Raw genomic sequence first — 15,848 nt, 5'->3', positions numbered from 1 at the left:
TGCAAATCAAAACCACAATGAGATACCATCTCACACCAGTTAGAATGGCAATCATTAAAAAGTCAGGAAACATCAGGTGCTGGAGAGGATGTGGAGAAATAGGAACACTTTTACACTGTTGGTGGGACTGTAAACTAGTTCAGCCATTGTGGAAGTCAGTGTGGCAATTCCTCAGGGATCTAGAACTAGAAATACCATTTGACCCAGCCATCCCATTCCTGGGTATATACCCAAAGGACTATAAATCATGCTGCTATAAAGACACATGCACACGTATATTTATTGCGGCACTATTCACAATAGCAAAGACTTGGAACCAACCTAAATGTCCAACAATGATAGGCTGGATTAAGAAAATGTGGCACATATACACCATGGAATACTATGCAGCCATAAAAAACGATGAGTTCATGTCCTGTGTAGGGACATGGATGAAACTGGAAAACATCATTCTCAGTAAACTATTGCAAGGACAAAAAACCAAACACCGCATGTTCTCACTCATAGGTGGGAATTGAACAATGAGAACTCATGGACACAGGAAGGGGAACATCACACTCCGGGGACTGTTGTGGGGTGGGGGGAGGGGGGAGGGACAGTATTAGGAGATACACCTAATGCTAAATGATGAGTTAATGGGTGCAGCAAACCAACATGGCACATGGATACATATATAACAAACCTGCACGTTGTGCACATGTACCCTAAAACCTAAAGTATAATAATAAAATAAAATAAAATAAAGAAAAGCACAGGAAAATATGCAGGTGAAGCTCCATCAATGAGACTGTACGTTATTGAAGAAAAACAGATTATGAACATTGCTAAGCAAAGTAGGTTTTTTAAATTTAGCAAATATTTCCAACTTACTTGGTTTATAAAATGTTAAAATCTGGTGAATTTTTGCCCCAGTTTCCATGACGAAGCTTACCTTTGTAACAATTTTTACATGGGTATCAAGAAAGAAACAATAATCATCAGAAATAATTCCCACATTACTTCGCTAGAATTATATCAGCCTAGATATTTGTCTTGAGAGATGTACATAACAAAACAGTGGCCTGTGCTTTACAGAAGAGTAAGTTATTGAAATACAAGAGAGGCCAAGAACGGTGGCTCACGTCTGTAATCCCAGCACTTTGGAAGCCTGAGATGGGCAGATCACTTGCGGCCAGGAATTCAAGCCCTGCCTGGCCAACATGCTGAAACCCCGTCTCTACTAAATAATACAAAAATTAGCTTGGCATGGTGGCACATGCCTGTAATCCCAGATACTCTGGAGGATGAGGCATGGGAATCGCTTGAATTTGGGATGCAGAGGTTGCATTGAGCCGAGATTACACTGCTGCACTCCAGTCTGTACAACAGAGAGAGACTCTGTTAAATAAAAAAAAAAAAAAAAAAAAAAAAGGAAAGAACTACAAGAGAGATTAAGAAAAGATTACAAAAGCTCAGAATGCTCCTACCTTACATTGTAAACAAAATCTTAATTGTGAATAGAACGATCAACTGTTTAAACTTTAAAATTTTTAAATTTTGTAGTGTATTGAGTTCAAAATGTTTCTTTAGTTCTGAAGAGAGTAAACATTTATGTTTGGTCTTTTACAGTGATATGTTCCCTGAATTTAGATGATAAATTCATAAATATATTCTCTTACGTCATTTTGTTCAGAAAAGACACCAAAACAAGGATACAGCTCAAAAGGCAGAATATATTCTCAAAGCATTATACAAAAATCAGTATTAGAGATAAATACTTTATGAAACATGTGAGGAAAAGAGTGGCTATAAATTCTTTCTAGGTTCATAGTTTTCATGCTACAAAGCACTTCACTTGTCAAAATGTCTATTAATTACTTGATATCCCCACACATTTGTCACTGAAAAAAAACCTCTTAATAAATAAATGATAGCAATAACAGCATGCAGTTTGGTGTTTGTTTATTTTATGGAGAAATTTGGCATTCCTTTAATCCTTTAATATTTACAATCGTCCTAAAAGGTGTTATCTCACCCTCAGCACCCACCACTCAGCTTCATCTTAAAACATGCCCACAGGAAAATATAGCTTGAACCACAAGTGGGAGATGGCAGCACTGAGGTGCAAACTTAGGTGTGAGCCCCTTATCCTCCACCTTTTCCTTACAAAATGGGTGAAGAGGCTCGTTGTAGTTTAATAAGATGCCAATGAAGTATATAAGAATATAAGAAGTTCATTTTCTGTTACTATAGCCAAAAGTCTGAGATTGGGTAATTTATAAAGAAAATAAATTTATTTTTTACAGTTCTGGAGGTGGGGAAGTCCAAGAACATGGCTGTGGAATCTGATGAGGGCTTTCCTGCCATGTCATAACACAGCAGAAGGCATCACATGAGAAGAAGGAAAGAGCATACCAACTCCTATCTCTCTTCTTCTTACAGAGCCACCAGTCCCATCTTGGTGGCCCCATCCTGATGACCTTATCTAATTTCTATTACCTCCTAAGGACCCCGCCTCCAAATGTCATGAAAACATAAATTTGTAGATTAAGTTTCCAGCGTGTGAAATTTGGAGGATGCATTCAAACTATAGCAGAAAACAAATATGAATCTATACCAAAGATCAAAGTTTAGCCATTGGGATGATTTCATCATTAATACACAAAAAAGCTTGCTGAGCAACACACTGGAGAACTTCACAGACCACCTGCCATCCCTGGCTCACACTTTGGAAAAAGATAGATGGATGATAGAATTGAAGCATCAAAACTTTCTGAAAACAATTCAGAAACTCAAATTATTTTTCTTATTAAAAGGTTGATGACACTCTTTTTTAGAGTAGAGTGATTCTAGGCATTGAGGTTAGCATTTTATTTAAGAAAACAATAAATCTAATTGATAACCTTAGCTAATTAGATTCCTTCATTGGAAATTTGTAAGAATCCTGCACGTTATTAAAACCCATTAGGCAATTGTTTATTTTGGATCTTTGGAATTGTAGCCACACATACAAAGATGAGCAATAAATAATTATTGAATTATTAAAGATGAATTCAAGCTTAAAATAGATATTATATAATGCTTCTCTTTCAACTTGAGAGAAAGTTTATAATGGAAAAAAATGCATCTGCTATTTAAAGTATAGCTCAATAATTGACTTTGAGAGGTAGATATTATTGTGCAAGTTTTTTCCATAAAGACCTACTCTTTAAGATAAAAAGAATAAGGATAGCATAAGACTTTAATATGCATGTGCATATGGCCATTTCTTTGGCTTAATATTTTATGTGCAATTTTGTAGGTATATTACCACATATTTGTTTTACTTGGCTGTGTATTTAGACCCTGCGTTTCATGTGGTTATCTCACCTGTATCTACATCTTCAATATCATGACAGTCCTGGTATATGAGGATAACAGTGAAATCAATCCCACAGTAACCCCACTGTAATTCTGATGTGCTCATTCTAGACTTTTAGTCTCATTCCCCTCTTGTAACACACTCTTGGATCTTAGAGTCATGCACTCAACTATTTGGTGAAGTTGAGATAGATTCACTTTCTATCCTCACGTATTTCCAATCCTTTGCTTTTTTCATGTGAATTACTGACTGTCTCTAAAGATGGATTTGTTCCCTCACTACCCAGCATCCTTTTTTACTTGCTCAAAATCATTAAACTCAGTGTCTTAAATTTGTAACTGCACAAGCTCTCTTACTCGAATGCTCTGAAAGAACAGTATGAAATCCAAATTCTGCATAATGCACTGAGTATATTAATCAATAATAAAAAGGAAGCAAATAAGAAGGAAGAATATGATCATACAAAGAAGTTTCTATGTCAGACTGGATTAGGAGACAAATTCACTGTAGCTGTCATGGCTGAGTTATAATGTAAACTTATTTAAAAATAAATGGGGTGTTGGATCTTCTGAGAAGCAGCTCTTTTTCAGACTTGGGCAATAACTTCCAAGCAATACTCTTGTTATACAATCTTGAAAAATTTCCCCTCACAAAAGAGATAAAAGTAAAGAGAATGGTCCTTAATGAGGTAGTTTCTGATAATTCAGCTATTTCTGGAGCTATTTGAGAGGAGCTATGCAAGACAACAATTTTTGAAGTGGCTATGTTTCCTGGACAGCATTATCTATAAATGTTCCAACATATTCTCATACTTGAAGGTAAGTAGACATTTTGTAGTTAATATATTTTTGTTAAAAAGAGCTGAAAATAATTTCTGTTGGCTTGGTTATTACTGTCAATTAGTTATGGCATCTGTGAGCAAAATAAAGCCCTCCAGCTGTGTTCCTGTCTTAATTCACAGAATTTGGGAATAGTTTGTATTACATAGCATGTGGAAATCAAGGTAATAGATAGGATTAAGTTTGCTAATCAAGCTGACCTTATAATGGAGAGATCATACTGGGTGATCCAGGTGGATCCAATGTAACTGTAAGAGTCTGTGAAAGTGGAAAAGAGTCACAGAATTCAATGTCAGAGTGATATGAGGTAAGAATCAACTAGCCATTGCTGACTCTGAAAATGGAAGCAGGTCACAGCCAATGAATGTTGATTGCCTCTAGAAGTTGGAAAAGTCAAGTAAAAAGAACTTTAGAGCCTCCAGAAGGAATGCAGCCCTGATGACACCTTGACTTTATCCTGGTAAGACCTGTTTCAGATTTCTGATCTCAACAAGTGTAAGATCGTTAAATATGTGTTGGTTTAAGACAATAAATTTGTGGTTAATTTGCTATAGCAGCAATAGAAAAGTAATACATCTTTTCTTTTAAAATTTAAGTGAGGCTTTTACATTGTTTTACATTGTTGGTGGGAATGTAAACTAGTACAAGCATTATGGAAAACAGTGTGGAGATTCTTTAAAGAACTAAAAGTTGATTTATCATTTTATCCAGCAGTCCCACTCCAGGGGACTTATTTCCCAGAGGAAAGTAAGTCATTATACAAAAAAGATACTTGAACATGCATGTTTATAGCAACCATGGAATACTACTTAATCATAAAAAGTAACAAAATAACGACATTCACATCATTATGTGATTCACATGATGTGATTCACGTCATAGAATTGAAGATCATTCTTCTAAGTGAAGTAACTCACAAATGGAAAAACAAACATCATGTGTTCTCACTCATAAGTGGGAGCTAAGCTATGAGTATGCAAAGGTATAAGAATGATACAATGGACTTTGGGGACTCAGGAGAAAGGGTGGGACGAGGAGAAGGATAAAAGACTACACATTGGGTACAGTGTACACTGTTTGGGGGATGGAAGCATCAAAATCTCAGAAATCACAACTGAAGAACTTATTTGTGTACAAAAGCAAATAAATAAGAAATAAAATAAAATTTAAGTGGGAATTTTTATGTTTTCAGATACCATCTACATTTTGCTCAGAATAAAAATATAATACTTTGTGTTATTCCCACCTCCTCTTCCAGACAGCATAGATAAATGGAAAAAATATCCCTGGATTTCAACTACCTGAGTTTCAATCCTACTCATGCCATAGCATTAAAGCCTGCCAGTGCCTCAGTTATCTTATTTGTAAAATGGAACAATAAGAGGTCTTACTTCATAGGGAGGTAATGAGGATCAAATGAGATAATACATGTAAAGAAAAGTACTTGACAAAAAGCAATTGTTCAGTCAATGGAAATTATTATTATTAACCATATCACAGTAAATCAATTATTCATTTTATCTTTTTAATATGTCCAATATCTGTTCCTGCTTTCCATCCCAAGTGTAGATGCTCATCACTTCTCACTGGGATTATGGAAGCAACAGTCTCCATAGGCTAAAGTACAAGTACCATGGCCCCATTCAAGATTCTCCATGACTTAATAGTTTCTTCCCGTTTTTCATTGTTTCAATTCTGACCAAATCTGTTATTGAGTTTTATGTTCTAGTGATATGGAACTGCTTTACCGCATTTGCTTATGCTCAGTCTTTGCCCACATTCTTTGTTTTACTGTCTTTTACTCATTTTTCAAGGTAATGCTAAACATTTCTCTTCTCATTAGTGATTAATGTTTTCTTAGACTCTTTGAGCATCCCCTATCTCTGTCATAAAGTCCTAGGCAAACCTTACTTAGAGTAACAGGCTGTGCAAATTACTTCCAAAATGCCACAAGGTTACAGCCTCCTTAAACACAGGACAGAGCTTTATTCATTTTTGTAGCTGCAGGATATGGCTGAGTCAGACACAAAGTAGGCCATCTGCATATCCATCTATCTCCATCTATCTATTTTCTTGCTAAATTGAATAAACTCTAACAATTCTAAGTGTTTAACAAGGTTGCATTCTCTTAGATCAGAAGTTTAATATCGAGTGGATTCCCATTCTTTGACAACATAAAGTGACAATTGACTACAGGTGTAGAATAATCCTATTTTTTTTAACCAGGAGAAAAAACATCTTCTAACTTATTTATTAAATATTCTCTTCATCACATTTTATGGAGCAAAAACATTGCTATTGGAAAAATTACTGACACTAGACCAGAAGCAATAATAAAACTTGAGCTATGAAGGATGCTTAAAAAAAAACCCTATAATACACTTTTATTATTTCTTAACTTGCTTTAATCTTAATTAGATAATTTTATTCACTCAAAGAAATTATTTATTGTTGGAAAAATTTCTGCTACAAAATGTATTTGAATACCCTGTTGCCTTCAGTAGATACGTCTACATTTCATCTGTAGTTTTGTGTGTACTGTGTTATTGCTTCTCAGTATGAAGCTTATGTGAACTTTTCATACTGAGTCACTAAAACATATCACAAAAATCATGGTTTGGATTAAAATTCCCTCCTAGCGGCAACCTAGAAACAAATGATGGGGGTATGTTATCAACTAATGAGTGGAAGACACTAGACTCCAACTCTGAGGAGGCAGATGTATGGCAGAGAATTGATGGGATGGTCTGGCAAACAGAAGACACAAACATGTGGATCCTGTGTGAGAACTAGGATGATGATGAGAAAAGTCTGAAATAATACCCTTGAAATGTGTATTTTCCTGAAGCTCATTTTACAGTTTGCTTCCAAACTCTATATGTCCACATCTACGAATATTTCAAGGCAATTGACTCACTTGAATTTTTATGTTTTCTTAAGTTTTCCATGAAAAGAGCTGATCAAATAAAGGTCAATGTGCCAATCAAGTGATAGATGAAACTACTGAGTCAAGAAACTATGGTGTGTGAGGAACTGCTGAAATAGTTTAACAGTTGAACTAAAAATTTGTAATGTAAAGAAAAATATTTGGTGTTGGGAGAGAAAAAAAAAAAACAGTTACTTTTAAATATTGGAAAGACTTCCATACAAAAACAGGATTATATATGTTCTTTGCAGTCCTGGAAGGAGCGCAATTCAGAAACAGGGTTAATTCCTAATAAAAAAAAGCAGTAATAATGAGAAATCTTCAAGATTAGGATTTTTTTAATGCTTATGAGCATTCTGTCACTGGAATTAAGTCAATTCTGAAAGACTGCATGTTAGGAATGCGGTCTAGGCCTTCGTAAACTGTGGGGTATGATGTGCTAAATTATCTCTGTCTATGGCTCTTTATTAAACAAGTATATATCAAGCATCTCCTATGCTCAGCCATCATATTGGGACTACAACTTCATATCAATGAGACCCTGTGCCTACCATCAAAAAGCTTATGTCACCATCTCATATGCTGTATTGAAGGTAGGATGGCTACCATCATAACACCCAGAAAATAACAAGTACTGATGAAGATGTGGAAAAATTGAAACCTTTATGCACTTTTGATGGGAGTATAAAATGGTGCAGCCACTATGAAAAACACTATGGAAGTTCCTCAAAGAATTAAAAATAGAGTTACCATATGATTCAGCAATTTTACTTCTGGATATATATACTCAAATGAATTGAAAACAGATAAAATCATATTCATAGCAGAATTATTCACAAAAGCCAAAAACTGGAAGCAACGCAAGCCTTCATCAACAGATGAATAAACAAAGTGTGAATAAAATGGAAGTTATTCAGCCTTAAAAAGAAAATAAATTTTTAAACATTCTACAATATGAATAAACCTCGAGGATAATCCCATCTCAAAAGGACAAACATTGTATGATTCCAATTATATAAGGTACCTAGAGTATTGAAATTCATAGAGAGAGAAGTAAAATAATGGTTACTGGAGGTTGAGGAGGGAAGAGAAATGGGCAGTTATTATTTAATCGGTACAGAATTTTTGTTTGTAAAGATGAAAACGTTCTGGAGATGGATGATGCTGATGGTTGATTAAGAAGGTAATTGATTAAGATGGTGAAATCTAGGTTATGGGTATTTTACCATAATCTTTTAAAAACCTCATTGTCTAATTGTCCTTTTTGTTCTCAGAGTCTCAGATTCAATCTATATATTCAATGGGAATCCCTTGTGGAAATCTCTTATGATTAAACATTTTAAATACTAAATATTAGCCCCACTCCCATTTCATTGTCTTAGTGGCCAGCAACACTAGCCACACATTTACCCAAACTAGAAATCTAAGAATCGACTCTGACACATTCTTCTCTTTTTCCACATCCATCTCCAAGCAGTACTAAGTCCCATTTTTCTGATCTCTTTAATATGTTTCAAATCTCACACTTCCTTCTATCTCAGCAGCTAATTCCTTGTTCAGGTCACCATAATTTGTTGTGTGAGTTAATGTAGTAACCTTTAATTCAACTCTTTACCTACAGACATATCCCACTTTGATTAATTTTTAACACATAGTCAGAGCAATCTTTATAAAATGAACTTCCCTATTTAAATTTCAATTTCTCCCTAGGGACTTCAGAATAAAGTTGAAATAAAGGATAAAGCCTAAAATCTTAGTATTGCCTATGATGTCTGAACTCTCTGGACTCTTACTAATTTCTCTAATCTCTCTCTGCCTTCATCACTTATGCATTCAATCAAGAAATGTTTATAGAGCACTTTGTATATGAAAAGTAATTTGCTAGTTTATGGGGGTAAATGCTAAATAAAATAGTCTGTGGTTTCACAGAACATATGGTCTAGCATGGGATGCAGACATTAATTTCAAAATTACACATATAAATATATAATACAAAAAGTGATGTGTGCTAGGGAGGAAACACAGAGGATGTGTCCGTGTAAAAAATATATCACATATTCTAGGAGTTTGGAAAGGCCTCCCTCTCCAAGGAGGTGATATTTGAGTTGAGATTTCAAGGTTGAGTATCGGTTTTAAGCACAAAATGAGAAAAAAATTTCAACCAGGGAGAAAAACATATGCTCTCTTTTAAGCAAGATGGAGGATAGAGCGTCTAAGGAACTAAAAACAGTGTGAGTTGAGCACAGAGAATGGAGGTACAAATGGAAGCTGGAGAGCTGGATGGATGGCTAGGATTTGATTTTTGCTCTTCAAGCATTCATCCTCCAGTCATTTTGCTGTCTTCTCCCAGCCTTGTTCTCTCGTGTTTGCTCATTACACATTCTGTGGCTTCTGTTGGGGGTATCATTTCTGAGTCTTTACCACTGTTCATCCTTGAGGGGTCAGTTGAAGTCTCTCCTTGTCTGGGATAGGTGCTGTGCTTGTGTATATCCCTTGAGTTGTGTATAACGCTTCCATAGCATTTTCTGTCCTAAAAAGTCCTATTGTTTATTACTAGAACACTAATGCCTTCAGAGAAGAAACAGTACCATTCATCTTTGTATGTCTAGCACCTAGCATCATTTCTAGTGCAGTTTCATCAACAAATATTTATTGAGCGCTTACTTTGGAAAGGTACTAAAATAGGAATTCTGAGGAATACAAAGTTGTGTAAACACTACCTCGAAGGAACTTGATGTTTATTTCAAAAAATATACAACAAAGAACAGCTAGGTTCATACTTTCCTCAGGCCAAATGTGCACAGAGATGACAGATACAAGAGCATCCTTAGACTAACACTTTGAGGGCAAACATATATTACAGTTTAACAAATACATTACATTGTGCCTTCCAAGAAATCGTGTTCACTTTAAGTACCTTCCAACTCTTTTCTCGTTTTAACACTTCTATATTCGATAGAAACTTAAGAGGAAAGTGATAAATCTACAGAAAAAAAACAAGAAAATATTTAAGAACTTTGTTATGTTAACATTCTGTTCAACCGGGCCAATGCCATCTGTCAGAATATTTAACTAAAATATTATACGTTATCTAATTTCTTACTTTTTATTTTTAGATAATTTTCTTTTTTATTTAGAAGTCGAAGTTGTATGTTTATGGTATAACACATGATGCTTTTATATATGTGTACACTGTGGAATGGCTAAATCAAGCCATTTAACAGAGGCATTACCTCACATACTTATGACGCATGACAGATCTATTCAAATTCTTCCTCCTACCTAATAAAATTTTGTGTCTTTTGATACAGTGTGTGGTTTTAAAAGCTTTCTTCATTTTTAACCATATATTTCTATCTATTTTTTTACATTCTTAAATTTAATCTATTCTACATAAAGCTTACTTTAAATTTATATTAGTTTCCTATCCAGAAGTTGTTGTTAACCCTACAACAACAAAATCAATAAGAACATATCGCAGCAACTTTTGGATGACATTCATTAAGTTTGTTTTTTTTGGATGGGATAGACTTTTGCCATGAATACACTCAGAATCCATTCATAATTAAGGATCTCAAAATTTCGATTTTAGCCTTATTTGAATCTGTTGACACCATCCATTTTTATTCAGTTTCTCTGGATTTGCCTTTATCATGAAAACTCTAGATTCTGTATTTTGCTTGAGTAGGTGCAGAATATATGGTAATGATAGAATCCTGTGGAGCAGAAATGATGTTAGATCTCCAAGTATATTTCTATATTTTCTAGCATATGCTCTAGAGAACATTAGCCAACAAGACAAATTATACAGAAGTGTTCTGTATCTTAATATGTTTTGGAAACACTATCGTAGCTCTTTGTTGGAAAGACAATTTTGTTTTAATTTTAAGGCTCTGGTATGACAATCCAAGAGTAAGTAAATTTATTGGCACGGTCCAAAGATATTTTACCATAGATATTATATTTCCAGCAATATCTACTAAACCATGTGGGTAAATTTTATGGACATTTTGGGAAATGCTAATATGGTAAATTCTTTTCACTTAATATATGAATAAAATAATCTGAATTAGTAATTACATAATACCATCATGAAGGTAGTTACTGGCAGAATAAGGAATAAAATCCAGCTCTTCTTCCTCCAAGTCTTGGTTCATGGTCTTTAAGAAAATGATAGAGAGGTATGTGAGTGCATAAACAATCTGTGGAATTCCTAAAATTACTAAGGCTCTGTAAACAAAACAGATGGCTGAGCTAATGCTGTGAATTAACTAAGCTTATGTTAATATCACATTGGATGATTTAAAAAATATATCAGTGAAAACATTTTCTGTTGACATTTAGGCAAGATAGTAAAATAATCCACCTGTAAGACCACATGAGGTTTGTGGTGCATTTTCAGTTTGGCCAAGTAAGTAACTTGGAATTAGGTTCTAAATGGAAAGATAAATCAAATATAATGCATATAATAAGGCTATATTTCAATAAGATATTTGTCAGGGATTTTTTATTTTACTCGAACAAAATAAAGAGAAATGCTATTGGATTGGTTGTGTAATTTGGTGGATTAGCAACTAACTAAAATATACTACTCTGCTCTGATTTAGCACTTGAGGACAATTTGAAGGAAGATTTTTAATGATCTTTTCTTGATCCATTCCTATTCAGTGATTTTATCAGTAAACAGAAAGAAATTATAAAAATTGCTAATGGCATAAAACTCAAAGAAACTGTGAATTAGACAGAAAGCAGAATGTGGGTTTAAGAATTTTTTGACAGGGTAAAACCTGTCAATGTGTTCAATTTGACATGTTGAATTTCAACAAAAATATATATAGGGTTCTGATGATGAGTAGAAAGTAAAGGAAATAAACCAAATACAATATTCTGCAAGCCCAGGATGGGGAAACACATTCACTGATCTTCAGGTCAAGTTGGAGTAGAAAAATTGTGATGAAAGCCATTTAATGTATGGTCCTCCAAGCTTTTAAGGATTGTGGGAGTTCAGAGGCAAAGGGAAGAGGCAGCACGGTGTAATGAAAAGGAAGTAGCCTTCAGAATGAGGAGTCCAGAGTTTGGGATGCATGTTCAAATCACAGTTCCATGTTTACTAGCTATTTGTTCTTGAACAAGTTTCTTTTATATTCAAAATACAAATATTAGGAACTTCATCCTTGTCATTTGTTTTCATTGTCCTCCTTTCCTATTCTACTTACATCCACCATTTTCTTTACTTCTGCTGTATCCTCACACTTTCTCTTTTCCTTCTTCTTCCATCAACTTTCTCTTTCTCTTACTTTTTATTCTTCCAAGTTTTCTTTCAAAATGTCATTTTCCTGTAAGTTCCACATGAACTTAATCTCATGACCTTCCACTTAGGTGATGTCCAAGAATTCTGGGCCCCGGATAGCAGTTCCATTGCCCTATCATTGCTGTGGCTATGGGGTTACCATTATCTTCTAGAACATTCATACTGATGGATCATAGCCCAGAATTTGCAGTGCCAGAGAATGTTCAGTGGAACAGGTAATCACGAAACGGGCAGAGGAAAGGCCAAATATTCAGATCACTATGAATACTATAATAATCTTCATAATGTTCAGAAAATATTCGTCTATATAATTTTCTAACTAAAATAATCTGTTTTTGAATTTAATTGAATGGTTGTTCAGTAACAATTGAGATTATATGATGCTGTTAATTATTCAATAATAATACATCTTAAAAGTAAAATATGTTCTAAAATGAGAATATCAACATTTCTGGATAAACTTTGTCGTGAAGTTATGTATGTATATGCATGTACACTTGTTAGCTTTCTTCTTTTTTAGGAGATCTGAATTTTCATGCGTATTTTCACAAGTGAGTGTGATCACTGGCTTTCTTTTGAGTGCAACAGTATTTGCATTTTGGTAATAGATTATGTTAGCTTTACAAAATACAATAAGATGTTTTTAGATGCTCCTCAATTCTACAGTAGATAGCATTATATCCACCCCTATCCTAATGCCCAGTACCTATGTTCTAAAGAACATAGAAAGAATATTATCTTCTTTACATTTTTATCTGTGCTCTTTAGAAAGTTTGAAAGAAATCACCTGGACAAAATCCTGGCCTTAGATCCCTAAATCTATTGAACAAAAATCCTTGATAGCTTTTTATGATTCTTCTGTTTTGCCTGGTCTGTTTATATTTGTTGCCTGTCCTTCTCAAATATATTACTTATAAATTATACTTAGAACAATTTTTGATTGAAATTAAAATATGTCTAGCTGTTAGCATAGAACTATGTACAATACTCATATATGCAAATCTTTATATTAATGGTTTTAATCCTGTTTATTTTTTCATTTTTTTGTTGCTTTGAATGTTTCTGAAAAATGTTGCATTGAGTCTTCTATTCACTAGAATTAACACTATTTATATATCCAGCATCTAGATCAATATTGAATGTGGCAGGGGGATCTGGCAAGACGGCCAAATAGGAGCAGCTCTGGTTTGCAGCTCCCAGTAAGACCAAGAAAGTCATTGGTGGGAGAGACAAGTTTATGTTAAAATAAACAGAATATTTCATTATTTCAACTGGGCTGAACAGGTCCTTATTTATAACATATCCTATATTTTAATTTTCTAGTAGATTATCATTTGAAACACGAAAATACAATTTAATTGTATCATAACAAAACAACTCTTCCCAAATTTTGTTTGAAATGTATCGCTTCGTAAAACATCAATAATTGCAAAAACAACAACACAAAAATATGATTGCCAAAGTATTATACTGTTCCCCAACTAGCCTGCTCCTAGTACGAGTTTCTTTTAGTAATGCAACTTCTGAATTGCATCCTTGCTGTCTGATATTTCTATAATTATACGACTAACATAAAGAGTGTTATGCAAATGAAATCATGTGAGATATGAGATAGCAGTGGTACATAAAGTTATTATTTACAATGGGTTTATGGCATGTTTATTACAAATGCCTAATTTTTTCCACACTAACCAAGTAAATAAATCATATCACAGTGGTAGGTTGAGAATTACCAGAATAAAATATTACATTAAGAAAACATCACTCTTAGGAAAATCACAGGTTTATGGTTCACGGCCAAAAAGCGAGGGGCAGGGGGTGGCGGGAGGGAAGCCAACACTAGCATATTTGATCAAGGAAGCCCTGCTCCCTCGTCTCTGATTATCTAAAGTTCATTGTTTCTTGAATTCACTTTTGGCTCCTCTTTGGCAGCTTCTAGTTGCCCTGTCCTTTAGGAATGTGCTCTCTTCTAAGCTGTTGTAGCTCTTCTTGACTTGAATTTTCATTTAAAGACAACTATTCAGTCGAATTTGTACATATTATCTTTTACGGACATCCTGTCCCCGTAAAACTAGTTCTTAAACTCTTGAATTGATTTTCAGGTATTTTTGAGTGCCTAGTACACCATGTGCCAGGCACAGTGCTGAATTTTGGGTTTATATTCGTGCAAATAAACATCCCCACAAAAAGAAAAACTTGTGACCTTATGGAGCTTATATTGGATGGGAGGATCCATAAGTTAATAAAAGATTGCATGAATACAGGCTAGGCAGAGTGGCTTACACCTCTAATCCCAGCACTTTGGGAGAGTGTGGTGGGTGGACTGCCTGAAGCCAGGAGTTCGAAACCAGCCCGGCCAACATGACGAAACCCCATCTCTACTAAGAATACAAAATTTCTCCAGGCATGGTGGCACATGCCTGTAATCCCAGCTACTCGGGAAGCTGAGGGAGGAGAATCACTTTAACCCGGGAGGTGGAGGTTGCAGTGAGCCGAGATTGTGCCATTGCACTCCAGCCTGGGCAACAGAGCAAGTCTCCATCTAAAAAAAAAAAACCTTTAAAATATATCTGTGAGGCTAGGAGGGGTGGCTCACGCTTGTAATCCCAGCACTTTGGGAGGCCGAGGCGGGTGGATCACGAGGTCAGGAGATCGAGACCACGGTGAAACCCCCTCTCTACTAAAAAATACAAAAAAAAAATTAGCCGGGCGTGGTGGCGGGCGCCTGTAGTCCCAGCTACTTGGAGAGGCTGAGGCAGGAGAATGGCGTGAACCCGGGAGGCGGAGCTTGCAGTGAGCCGAGATTGTGCCACTGCACTCCAGCTGGGCGACAGAGTGAGACTCCGTCTCAAAATAAATAAATAAATAAATAAAATATATCTGTGGTAGGTGCTACAGAGATGAAGTACATGGTTATGAAAGCATATCATGGGGGAAATTTAGGAGCCTAGGTAAGTGATAATAGTTCTCCCTAAAGAAAGAAAGGCTGAAAAGGAATCTGAAAGAATGGTAGGATTTAACTACGTAAAGCAAGGCTGGTGATTAGAAAAGAACATTCTAGACACAGGCAGCAGCATATTCAAAGCCTCTATGATGCAATCACAGGATACCAAGTAGAGGGAAATGAAAGTAGAACACTGTGGTTGCAGGGCAGAGAGCAAGGGGACTTGTGAGAGGGGCTTGATGACGAGTTAACCAGGTGCAGCACACCAACATGGCACATGTATACATGTGTAACGAACCTGCATGTTGTGCACATGTACCGTAGAACTCAAAGTATATATTAAAAAAAGAATACAAATCGCACAGGTCATGTTAAAGATGTTACTGTTTATCCTAACAGCACTGGAGAGTCTTTGATGAATTCTAAGCAAATGACACTGTATCCTACAAAATTGATTATGGCTACGGTGTTGATAATGGAATAGTTAG

This window comes from Hylobates moloch, unplaced genomic scaffold (assembly GCF_009828535.3).
Source record: "Hylobates moloch isolate HMO894 unplaced genomic scaffold, HMol_V3 SCAFFOLD_13, whole genome shotgun sequence".
Lineage (NCBI taxonomy): Eukaryota > Metazoa > Chordata > Mammalia > Primates > Hylobatidae > Hylobates > Hylobates moloch.
Note: the sequence above shows the minus strand (reverse complement) of the source record.